The 13585-nt window shown below is 37.5% G+C and overlaps 1 long non-coding RNA gene across 1 annotated transcript; it reads right to left on the minus strand.

Annotated features, from left to right (window-relative positions):
• Positions 1–4395: 4395 nt before the first annotated feature.
• LOC129507387 (uncharacterized) lies at positions 4396–13345 on the minus strand. Its single transcript, XR_008663977.1, has 4 exons — positions 13279–13345; positions 9725–9840; positions 9036–9179; positions 4396–4467 (listed from the first exon to the last, which is right to left on the minus strand). It is a non-coding gene; the product is annotated as an uncharacterized LOC129507387 (long non-coding RNA).
• Positions 13346–13585: the final 240 nt, after the last annotated feature.

A 13585-nucleotide genomic window follows, 5' to 3' on the forward strand; every position in this document is an offset into this window, starting at 1 on the left:
TACACCATTTGGCAACTCACTCAGGACACCTCTCATTCTAGAGAGCTTTCTTTCTGTTCTCATCTTCACTTAATAAACCGTCACTTCACCCTTTTGTGTTTGAGAAATCCGTTCTTTGACTGCAGGACAAGAACCCTGTAACTCTGCAACACAAATACCATAATATTTGGGATCAGAGCTTCAACATATGAATTAGCGGAGTACAAAAACATTCAGTCTATAGCCCTTACCACACCATCTGTATGAAACAGCAATGGAACAAAAATGAGCAGGGCTAAGTCTACAGGCCTGAAGACAATGGGGGCCAGGGAGTTTGACTTTTGAGGGATATCAGGTGCCAAATTGTTTTATTCGATATTTTAGGCAAAATCTATAATTAAAAAATCTAAGGAGTGGTGTTAGGAACCTGGATACTTGAACAGGAAATAAGATAAAATTAGACTCACTCTTTATCAGATACCAGGATAAATTTCTAAAATCTGTATGTAAAATATAAATCATAAAACTATTACAGAAAAATACAGTTGACAGGCAAATCATTCTATGAGTCCAAATGCAGACAAATTGAAGGAAAATACTGGTAAAATTGATTTAAAAAAAAAAGGATAAAAGAGACTTTTGTGGGTCAGCTTTATGAAAGTGGGAATAGGGCTTTCTTAATAGATTGCTAATCTCCTCCCACAAGGGGCAGTGACTTTCCTGGATAACTAGAGAAGTAAGGGCCAAACTCAACTGGCTAATAAGAAGAGTAACAAACAAAAGGAACCCAGGAAGCCTTAGAAAATAACTTCTACACTGCTGGTCTCATTTCCATGAGAGTCATTAGACTGAGTCACAGCTTTTGACCCTCCTCCACTGCCCCTCCCCTCTTTCCATCCCAATAAATCTAACATTTCCTAGAACTGGACATTATTTTAACTGGTTGGAGCTAACCCATTAAACTAGTGGGGAATTCTTAATTTATTTCAGTTATGTTTATTATAAATATAATCTTGCATTTGTCTTATCTTTTTATAATCCTTTAAGTGCCTTTGGTGAAGTTTCAAATATTAAGTTGAATTTATCAGTCTGTTCCTTTACATTGAATATTCTGTGTATTGTTTAGGAAGTCTTCTGTGCCCTTAGATTAAGAGGATGTGCTTCTACATTTTCTTCTAAAAATATAATAGTGTTGCTTTTCACATTTAGTTTTTGATGCTGCCTTGATAAAAAAAAAATGAAGAAGAAGAAGAAGAAGAAGAAGAAGAAGAAGAAGAAGAAGAAGAAGAAGAAGGAGAGAGAAGAAGAAGAAGAAGAAGAAGAAGAAGAAGAAGAAGAAGAAGAAAGAAGAAGAGAGAAGAAGAAGAAGAAGAAGAAGAAGAAGAAGAAGAAGAAGAAGAAGAAAGAAAGAAGAAGAAAGAAGAAAGAAGAAAGAAGAAGAAGAGAGTAACCTTAAAACACTGGCAAAGTCTCAAAAAAGCAGGTCCCAAACAGGACTATCCAAACAGCTAATAAGCATATGAAATGATGCTCAACCTCATCAGTAATCATAAAAATACTAACTGAATTGACAATGAAACATGTCTAGAGACACATTGGTTAGCTAAAAGGTTTAAGGCTTGACAGTTCTGAGTATCAGTAATGATTAGACACAGAAGAAGTTTTGAAACTGGTGATGGAAGCACTAAGTCTGATGCACATGTACCTGAGCGTAACTGGTTTCTCATTTGGAAAAACAGGCATTATTTGGTAAGTGGAGGGTATACATACCCCAAGTCCACTGGAAGGAATACATTCTAGAGAAACTTTTCATATATGTACCAGGATATATAAAATAGTTCATGATACCATCTTTCAAAACAGTATAAACTAGAATATAGCCCCAATGTTCATCCAAGGAAGAGGGGTATATATTTTATGATGTATTTATATAATAGGATCCAACAACATACAGAATACAACAACAAAAATAAAATACAACAAAAGTCAGCTACTGCTACATGCAACATGGTTGTGTCTCACAACAGATTATTGAGCCAAAGAAGTCAGATACCAAAGAGTATATTCATAATGATCTCATGTGTACAGATTTCTAAAAAAAAAAAAAGAAACTAAATAATACTATTTGGGGATCTATTCATAGATTGTAAAATATACATAAAAAAGGTGCTATTATCATAAAAGTCATATAGTAGTTAGATGGGGTGGAGGGAGGAAGGGTCTGTGATTTTTGTGGGAGCACAGGGGTAGGCTTCTGAGGTGCTAATAACTTTCTTTTGCTTGATGGGTGTTGCAAGAACACAGCATTTATACGTATGTAATACATATTTGTACATATGTATTTGCACTATTCTGTGTGTAGATCTCACTAAAAAGTGGGGCCACAAAATATAATTTTGTTTAAAACATAAGACACATTACTTCCACAGTGCAACCATTTTAGAAAGCAATTTGAGGTTGAATATGGGTCTATCCTATGTTGAATTTTTTCACTTCTAGAACATGCAAGAATGTTCAAAAAAGCACCAATTGTAATTTTAAGAGGCTGCTAAGGGGCAACCCGGGTGGCTCAGCGGTTTAGTGCCACCTTCAGTCCAGGGCCTGATCCTGGAGACCCAGGATCAAGTCCCATGTCCGGCTCCCTGCATGGAGCCTGCTTCTCCCTCTGCCTCTCTCTCTCTCTCTCTCTCTCTCTCTCTGTCTCTCATGAATAAATAAATAAAATCTTTTTTAAAAAAAAAGAATAAGTAAATAAAATCTTTAAAAAAAAAAAAGGCTGCTAAAACAGAAGGTGTCACTCTCTTTTATCCTACCACAACAGAGAACAATGCTGGGTATTAAACTTTTTCTACAGTCTCAGTGTTTTATCACAGGCCCCAGGCCTATGCATGAAAGGGGAATGATAATGATGATCCAAGTCCCACATTCTCCACATCAGGTTTATCAGTATTAAAGCTGGTCTTGGGTGGCCCTGGTGGTGCAGCGGCTTAGCGCCGCCTACAGCCTGAGGTATGATACTGGAGACCCGGGATCGAGTCCCATGTCAAGCTCCCTACATGGAGCCTGCTTCTCCCTCTGCCTGTGTCTCTGCCTCTCTTTCTCTCTGTCTCTCATGAATAAATAAATAAAATCTTTAAAAAAAATAAAAAATAAAGCTGGTCTTTATACCTATCTGATTAGGATGCATTAATTATCAATTGGATATGAACTAAAAAGGGGGTAAAAAGTAGTTTTATTTCATCTTCTCAAAAGCAATAAAGATAGAATATATGATTCTTTTTTTTAAGATTTATTTATTCATGAGAGATGCAGAGAGAGAGAGAGAGAGAGAGAGAGAGAGAGAGAGGCAGAGACATAGGCAGAGGGAGAAGAGGGTTCCCCACAAGGAGCCTGATATGGGACTTGATCCCAGAACTCTGGGGTCACGACCTGAGCTGAAGGCAGACACTCAATCGCTGAGCCACCCAGGCATCCCTAGAATATACAATTCTTTTACCTGTGTCTCCTTAAATCTCCAGACTTACTTCCTGCTTTTCTTACTACCTTCCATAGCTCTGTCTTTTGGGGTGCTAGTCTTGGAAATGACTTCAACTTCTCTGGATAAACTACATAGCTCCATGTTTCATTTCCTTACCTCAGCTTGACTCTTTTGCCTGAAATATCCTTTTCCTTCTTTGCAGGCTAGCAGAAAAATCCTACTCATATTATTAACATTCAAATCAAGCACTAAATATTTTTTAGAGCTTTGTCATAAAGTCTTCTTCCACCTATAGAAATGGTAGGTTTTTCCACACCCCTTTTTGTGTCCCAAGATATGGGAAACAAAGGCAGATGGAAATGCAGATCAAATTAAATATCCTTATAACCTGCAACCCATTGACAAATACTTGAGGCAGGCAGAGTATAACTTCCTCCAGAAAATTTCCAACTGTCTTAACATTAATGCCTTGCTAGAGGGAAAAACAACCTTTGCTTGACTTTAGCAAGGCCTCTGGTATTCTGTATTTTAATATATGAAAATTCTTTTGGAACTCCCCTTATCTTTACTTCCCCCAATCTCAAAGTATATAACCAATTGCTCCTTACAACCCCATGCAGCAGCTCTTTCTGCCCATGAGTCTTGTCCCCGTTCTTTAATAAAAGCACCTTTTGCACCAAAGACTTGTCAAGAATTTTTTCTTGGCCATTGGCTCTGGACCTCAACTCCAAAAACTACACCAGTGCATACAGACTACTTCTGGTTCATTTTTACCCTACTAGCTCTCTCAAGTTGACCTTGAACTTCTAGCCTGCAGAGATAAATGTTTTGAATCCCCATAGATAGTAGAGTTTTAGACACACAGAATTAAATAACTATATTTAATGAATTAAAGATTGAAATAAAGTGATATCCTCTGAAGCAGAGGACCTTGTCCCCAAGGATTAAGTTGTTTTTCTAATAGTTGAGGCCAGATCACAGAGGAAGTAGTAGTCTTGATCATCTGATTCCTGAGAGGAGAAAGGAAAAGGCACTGTCAGTGATAACAGTTTATGAGTACTGTGGAAAAAAGTACATTATGATTGGCTAAAAAGCACTTATTTGGACTTCTAGGAAAGCCTGATAAATGGCATAGGTGGATGCTTGCAATAATGGCACAGGGTCCTAAAGAAAGTTGTCCTTGTCTTTAAATGACAAGAGTTGTCACATGTTCCATACATCAGGTGAGTGGCTTGAGAGGTAGAACACAGGATGGATTTCAGCTTCTCATTCACTTCTCTGCTAAGTGGTCCTGAGCAGAGCATCCCTGCATAAAGGTATAATCTCTTAAGTGGATTTGGTCATCAAGAAGCACTGAGATGTTATTTTTGCCTTGAATTCTTCTGATGATTCTTGATTGCCTAAAGTGATTGCCAACTACATAGCCTGTCAAATAGGACCTTGCATGGACAAGCCTCTGCCTACCTCACTCACCCTGACCTTTGCACAGTTCCAACAACGCTTGCATAATTTTAGTCCCAGAGAGCCCTGTCCTCTTGTCTCCATGCCTTTCCCCCTGCTGCCCTTCTGCCTGTACAAATGTTCAACCTCTTCTTATATTATCTAATTCTACGTTAGGCCTTGAATATCTGCCAAGGCTATGTATCCTGAGAGAAGCTTTCTCTGTCCAATCTATATGGATTGGGTACTCTTTGCATAACTGCCACAGGAAGTTATTTCCCTGTATCTGAGCACCCTTCAAATTATATTGTAACTATCTTTTCCCTTTGAATAGTCCTTTAGTTTTTACAGATTCTGCTAATAACCCCAATCTCATTGTCTTAGTTTGCTAGGGCTGTTTTAACAAAGTACCAGAAACCAGGTAGCTTAGATCAACAGGAATTTTGTCTCATATTTGTGGAGGCTACATGTCCAAAATCAAGGTATCAGGAGTGCCATGCTCTTTGGGAAAGCTTTAGAGGAGAATCTCTGCCTCGTCTAGCTTCTGGTGTTTGTTCGCAATCTTTGGCATTCCTTGGCTTGTAAATGCATCATTCCAGTTATATGGCCATCTTCTCACTGTATTTTCACATGTCTTCCTTCTGTGCATTTCTATTTCTATGTCAAATTTTCTCCTTTTTAGGAGGACTCAAGTTATATTGGATTAGACCTAATGATCTCATTTTAACTTGATTATCCCCGCAAAGATCCTCTACCCAAGTAAGGTCATATCCTAAAGTATTAAGGATTAAAATTTCAACATATATTTTGGGGTACACAATTTAACCCAGAACACTCCCTAAATTTTGATATTATTCCTCTACTTCAATGTGATAGAAGAATGAATCCCATTGCTTTAATTTGTATTTCTAAAAATAACAGGATTGAGCTGAGTTTGTTTGCATTAGCTCTTTGTTAAAGAAACCTTCCCCACCTCATTTTTTATATTTAATTCTTGATAATTTCTTTTTTAACCTCCATACAAGAGCGTGAGTTTTCATTGTTTTTTTAGTTGTCTATCTCAAGTGTTTTCATAGTCCCTAACACATAATAGAAAACTGATAAATATGTGATGAATCAGTAAGTAAAGGTGTAATGGAGTCCAAGCTTATTCTGCTCACTTCACAACAGGCCAAAAAGTCAAGTGGCAAGATGTTGGTATGAAAATAAAAGCAACTTTATTTGGAAAGCCTGCTTACTTGAAGCTTCTTTTATGTTAGCAAATGAGGGAAACAGGAGGAGATTAAAATCAAAAGGTGGCAGAGGTCTGTAAAGGTCATGGAAGGAAGAAGGTCATGGAATATCTTTGTCCTTGGTCAGTTGATCTTTGCATATAGGAACCTGGTCATGTCATTTCTGTAAATCTTAAACATAACATGGTCATGTCTGTATATACTTCCTTGTGTCCTTGGGTGAGGTAAGTTTCTGGTGAAAAGCAGTTTTTACAAATCTCAGTCGTAAGTAAAATTTCTTTGATGATTAACATGCCTACCTGCAAGGCTAAACAGAAGTTTTTACACTGTAGGTCACAGTAGCAAGGGAAAGAGAAGCAATATGGTATCAGGCACGCCAAGTTTCTTCCCATTACAAAGGTATCTTTTCAAGCTTTTGTAGACTGTCCTCTTTAGATCACCTGTTTATACTGTTTACTCATATTTATTATATTGATCTTTTTCTTATTTACTTGTAGATTTCCCTTTTTTGCTTTTTAACACTAATTACATCATTTGACATAAACATTTCCTTTTTTAAAAGATTTTATTTATTTATTAATGAGAGACACAGAGAGAGGCAGAGACACAGGCAGAGGGAAAAGCAGGCTCCATGCAGGGAACCTGACGTGAGACTCGATCCCCGGACTCCAGGATCATACCCTCGGCCAAAGGCAGACAGACACTCAACTGCTGAGCCACCCAGGCATCCCTGACATAAATATTTCCTCTAGTCTTTCCCTGTCCTTTAACTGGTTTGGAGTTTTTTGTCATACAAAATTATCAAATTGAACATAAAGAGCCACATAGAGTCAACCAATGTTTATTTGCATTGAAGAACTGTAATCTGAGGAGTACAGATTTCAGTAGAAACTCAAATGTTCCTTCTTATAGGATAAAAGCAAGATTTTCTTTTTCTTTCTTTCTTTCTTTCTTTCTTTCTTTCTTTCTTTCTTTCTTTCTTTTTTTTTTTTTTTTTTAGAGAGAGTAGTTGGGGAGAGAGAGGAAGGGAGAGAATGTTAAGCAGATTTTATGCTGATTATGGAGACTGTCACAGGGCTTGATTTCACAACCCTAAGATCACAACCTGGGCCAAAATCAAGAGTCCAGTGCTTAGCCAATTGCACCACCCAGGTGGCCCCAAAGCAGGAGGTTCTTATGAGGAAAAAAAGAAGAAACCAATTACACACAAGTTGAAGGAGAGAAAAAGAAGGTGTCTTCTGTGGGTGTCTTAACAAGCTAAACTCAATCAATTAACTGCTGATTTTATCTGCAGAAAGCCCATAATCATCAGCCTTGTGATCAAGATGTCCATTTTCCTGCTGACTTCTCAAACAACTACCTGTTTGAGAAGCAAAACAGTTGCTGTTTTGTCCAGTCCAAAATTTTGGTCTAGTTCAAACAAAGGCAAGTAAAGCAAGTCCTCTCTAATGGCTGCTCATTCCAACTCCATTTTAAAATGACTCCAATCACATTCTTTTTCATAAAATATTTTAAAGTCGATATAAGACTTACCATATCTTTCATTTATGGCTTAGATTTTTTTGAATCTTTACCTCAAAATTAAATACCTTCTCCTTTTTATTTTTTGATATTTGTATAAATTGTGCGGTCTGCATCTCTGTATCAGTGCATGGTAGGCATTTAAGGATTCTTGATGTATACAGAAACAAGATAGTGGTGAAAAACCACCAACAGAATTAAGTCTGGAGGGCACACAGCCTGTACTTAGAGATTATTGGGAAAACATCAGAAAGGGGCTTAGAATATGCTTTCCTGAAGATAATGAAAATCTAGCCTGAGGGAAAAAAACTGAAATAAACTGCACCATCATAATGGTCACAAGGGTATGGCTTCTGCTTTTGCTAACAGAGAGAGCATTGCTAACACACATTGCTGAGATGTTCTGCAGACCTGGAGCAGGGAAGGAAATGATTTTCCAACCATAATCTTGATAAAACCAGATGGACCTTTACCAGTTAGTCAATCTTTTTAATTTATTTATTCATTCATTTATTCATTCATGAGAGACACACACACAGAGAGAGAGAGAGAGAGAGAGGCAGAGACATAGGCAGAGGGAGAAGCAGGCTCCCTGCAGGGAGTCCAATGTGGGACTTGATCCATATTTTGGGATCACACCCTAAGCAGAAAGAAGGCAGATGTTCAATGGCTGAGCCACCCAGGCATCCCCGGTTAGTCAATCTTGAAGTTTACCCAATCCTGGAGCAATTAGAAGAACCCATACCTTAAACCCCTACCATTGATTTTTTTGCCCTTAAAAAACCCTCAGTTGCAAGCCATTGGAGGAGTTCAGGACTTTAGAACATCAGATCCCCATTCTCCTGTGTGTCATCACACCAATAAATAACCCTATCTTCCTTCACTGTGAAAGCTCAGTGTCAGTATTTTTAGTGGTTTGGTGTGTATCATCAGGTGGACAAATTCTTCTTTAGATCGGTTACAGTAGCAAAGCTGAAAACTCTACCATCTGCCAAGATCAGGGTGTTCTCTGGCCTGGGTGATATAAATTAAAGTAACTGGGATAGGAGAGGGACATTTAGTTGAATCAAAGCTGGTGGTGTCTTGCAGGTGAGGAAAACACAATCCTAGACACGAGAAATGCTGTAAGTCAAATGGACAGGAGAGTGGTGACAGGATATTCTATTCAGCTCAGAGTAGGATTCTACTAATGGTTCGGGCTAGAGGTCAGAATCCATCCCTGGAAATGATACTGCGATGACTTGAGCAGAATTCTGAGAGAAGCAGACAGCGACAAATAATATTGTGAGATACTTGGATATAGAATTGAGCAAACACAGCAATGGTCATAGAAAAGATGATGACTTAGTATGCAAGTAGGTGCACGCAATTCAGTGAAGCCATACCTGTGAGAGATGCTGAGCAGCAGCACTAATACAGGCTCCTCAAAGTTGGTGGGGTGTCAAGGGACCCCTTGAACTTCTGGGAAGAAAATGGAAACTTCCCTTAAAATGAAAACTGTTGTGAAGAAAAAAGGTAAAAAGGTGCCACTGTATTCAAAAAAAAAAAAAAAAAAAAAAAAAAGATGAGTTTTAGGCAAACGGTTACCTGGTAATTAATTAATCTTCAGCAAACTCATTTTTTAGGGTCCATAATTATATAGTCAGCAATTCTCTCTCTGGTCTTAAAATGCTATGGCTTAGAAACATGATAAATGACTAAAATCCAAGGGCACTACTAGGAAAATGCAGATAGCAAATAAATAGATAAATGAAAGTTATCTTGGTTGCTAATAATGAATCCCTAAAGCTCGTAGTCTTCATTCAAACCTACTCTATACTGCATTCCTTTGGAGGATGGGATTTAATTTCTGAGCAACAAATATGTTGCAGCCAAAACACATTTTATTTTTTTTTTTTAATGTGAGGAAGTAGGGAAATAACTTTTAAGACATTGAGTCCTTTCAGAGTCACATTTGTGATTAAATTGAGCAATTTCAGCCCACTATTTCTTAAAAAAAGACTATATAATGCAAAAATTATGCATAGAGTGAATAATAAAAGATGTGACTAGAGAGATTAAAAGTTAAACAAACCTGCAGAAATCACAGCATGACAGCAAATTCCAGATGGCTGCAAAATCCCCAGGGTCCTTGAGGAGCTTTGAAAGGGCAGGTTGCGTGTCATCTAACAGATTTTCATTCCTGTAAGCCTATAAAGGAAGAAAGAAATGTTCCTGAAAATACACAACTTCAAAGAATGATTGTTTTGAACTCGGTGTGGAGGCTTGGCCTAGCTCATGACCCAGTCACTACCCAAGGAAGCCCAAGCCCAAAGGATCAGAGTGGCTCTGACAAGACTTTCCCCTTCTGCCCTCAATTCATTTGTTTTGCACGTGTATCCAAAGATAGTTCTGAAATCGGGTCTTGCCTTTTTGTCACTTTTTCATAGAGGTAATAGGAAAAAAGTGAGATTGAGTAATGAAGGCAAGACTTTGGAGCCCCCAAGTGGGACTGGTGTATCTGATTTATGGGAAACCCTGGGATTTAGAAGAGATCTGCCTCTAGAAACACTTAACACTTGTCTTTATGGAAAATAATAATGCAGCGTGAAATAGTTGAAAAGCATACAGTTTTTGGAGGAAAATAGACTGGGTTTTGAATCTTGCATCTGCCACTTTTCTGGTTCCGTGCTCCTTAACTCCAATTTTCTTGTGCTTTTCAAAGAGGGAATAACAATGCCTATCCTAGTCATGTTGTCAGGATTAAATGAAACGTGCCACTCATGAAGCACCTGACACATTATAAGCCTTCGATAAATACATCAATCTTAGTTTATCCCCTTTCCTATAAAACTGTGTATACATGTGCTCCCTCACACTTTGTCTCTAAAGTTTTACTCTGGTGCAAAACAGTCTGGTGCAAAATAGTCTCATTGATGCAATTGAAAATACCATCCAACATACATGCAATATGCCTGGAATCCTCCCTGCTCATAACACATGAAGTGTGCACACATGTGTGCAAACGTGTGCACACATACACATGCACACAGATAACACATGTGACATTTCACGTGCCCAGCAGACACCAGTATTTTGAGTGTTTGGGACAGTTTTCAAGTATTAGGGACAAAAATTTAAATCTAGCTGGGAAACAAGTGTTTTGTTACGTTAGCTCAGAAAAGTAGTCTTACATCCTGATATCCTTACACTAATACTATCCTATGCTGCAAGCAAATTCACAATCCCTCTTTCCAAACTATACATTTCACATTTTTTCTTGCTTTTTACCCGTATCTTCACTCCCTCATTCAGCCATTGACCTTGCTTAGATATTCACAGAAATAATCAATGTTACCTTTTCCATCTTCCCACTTTCAATAAGCACATGCATAGATGTATTTCTCTTCAATTAAAACAGATGAATTGCCTGTGCCATTACTTAAGATAAACAACTGATTTTTAATAGGTCCTGTCACTTCCCGCTACTAAAGAATTCAACTCGGAATTATCTCCCTTCTCTCCTTCAAATTAATTTTTACCTCCTCTGTACAGACTCATTCTCACCAGCTGCCAAACATGCTTAATAGCTTTCCTCAAAATAAAACATAATAAAATAGAATAGAATAGAACAAAATAAATAGAATAAGAAAATAACAAAATCCCTAATAGTCACTGCCATATTTTTCTAGAAAAACTCCTTTGATACTTATATATTTTCTCTCATCTCATGTTTAATTCTTAACAAAATTTTATCAGTTCTAATTACAATATATCTCATGAGTCCAACTACTTCTCACTTCCTAACTTGTTCCTGTATTAGCACCTTGGACTGAGCACCATCACTCCTCTCTCCACAATCACAACAGCCTCATGGCCAATCTCTTTGCTTCACCCTGGCCCCCGGAGGCTCTTTTCCACACAGCCATTCCACTGAAAAATTTCACTGGATCATATGACTTCTCTGTTCTCAACATTCAAAGGCTTTCTGTAGTGCTTGGAATAATTCAAAAAATCTTGATAAAGCCTAACCTAATACTATTCCTGCCTTTGTCTCTGAAATCATACATCTTTCACTACTCCAGTATCATTGGTTTATTAGCTTCTCTGGTCACACAACCATGTTTCCCTCTCAGCATCTTTGCACTTGTTGTTTCCTCTGTCCCTAAAGCAGATCATCTGATAGGAGAGGGGATACTCTCTTGCCTCAGAGAGGTCAATACTGAAACACCAGGGAAGACTTCTCCTGGTGCTTTAACTCTTTATACTTTGTCAGTTTTGTGTTTAAATATAATATCCTCAAAACATCTCCCTGCCCATATCTTTACTTAAAGTGTACTGTTATCTTTCCTCCAGAACCCTTATGAAAATTGTGACTCTACTATGATTTGCATGATTATTTCTTTATTACACATATGCCTCCCTTACTAAACTGAAATCTTCTGGAAGGCAGGGATCATGGGTTTGTTTTGCTTCATTTTGTTTTTTTCATCTTTGTATTCCTAACATCTAAGATCATACTTGGCATCTAATAAACACTCAATATTGCCCTAATAAAATCTATGCTTCCTTATGGTTAGTAACAAAATGGTGTCATATTCAAAAGCAATGTTAAAAGTAATTAATGTTATAGAGTAATTTAAATCTTTACTGAAGTCTCTGGAAGAGGCACCATATGGACAATTTCCTTCCACTAACACATGTGTCTCCTGAGTCGTCATAGTAATTCCTCTAAATGTCATCTCTATGTTTCTCTATCATCTAGCTACCATTTATCTATCATCTGTCTGTCTATCTAGTCTATTTATCATTGCTCTCCCTCCTCTCTTTGTGTTACAACCCAGTTCCTCAATGAAGGAATAAGTTTAGTTTTTTTCAGGATCATTTAAAACATTTCAATATTCCAATTACCATAAATAACCCCCCCAAAGCTTTCAGATAAATAACAATTTAAAAATCTTTATCAATCACCAGGCAGGTGGATGTTTAAATACTTAAAAGGATTTGTCCTTCTCCAAAATGGATGAATGGATGATTGATTGAACCGTGTTCTGCATGTGACTCTTACTGTAATAGACAAGCATGGCTTTCACATCAGGTCATCTTGGCTCAAATCTGTTCTGCAGCACTTATTAGCTGATGACTCTGAAAGGCTGCTTATAACCTCACTAAAACTCATTGTTCTGGTCTCTAAAATGACAGTAAAAATATTCACCATATGTAGAGGGTTGTGAGAGGTACGGAAAGTGAACCAGTCCAACACCAGCAGATTACACTTTAGTGCATAGCAGAAACTCAACAATTAACACTAGGCTTCCTCTTTGAAAAGAAAAATAACTCCATAAAAATATGCACTTTTTACCTTTCAGCACTGGGTGCTATTTCAATTTTTAGAATTCTTTGTATCAAATATCACATTAGCTTAAGAAATACAGTCCCACAAAAACTGGATTTTCTATCTCTTGCAGGGGAGGCGAAAGTCATCAGATATTTTTCATCACTGATTCTAAATCAGTTAGTATCTGTTTGTCAAATACCCCAAAATCACAATATAAATGTTTTAAAACTCCTGGGGAAAATGGATTTTTTTGGGTGTGGGTTTTTTTGGGTTTTTCCTTTTTTACTCAATTGTAATGTATTCTTACATACCACCTGAGTTAGCAGACACTTTCTGTGATTTGATGAACAAAGAAGTGTTCTTTTCCTGTTCTTCCATTTATTTTTTAGCATCTGGGAGAAAAAAAAGATTCAATGAAATACCCAAGTTGTCTTTCCCTGCAGTTGAGAACAGCTGAGCCCTGAGATGATTAGTACCTCTCGCTGACTCAATACCACAATTCAGAGACTCCTTTGAACCTGAACTGAGTACTGATAGTGCTATTTATTCTGTATCTGAGTTGACAATTGATGGCTAATATTTTCTCTATGGAAAAACACATCCTTAAGGAAACACACT

This window comes from Nyctereutes procyonoides, unplaced genomic scaffold (assembly GCF_905146905.1).
Source record: "Nyctereutes procyonoides isolate TBG_1078 unplaced genomic scaffold, NYPRO_anot_genome, whole genome shotgun sequence".
Taxonomy (NCBI): Eukaryota; Metazoa; Chordata; class Mammalia; order Carnivora; family Canidae; genus Nyctereutes; species Nyctereutes procyonoides.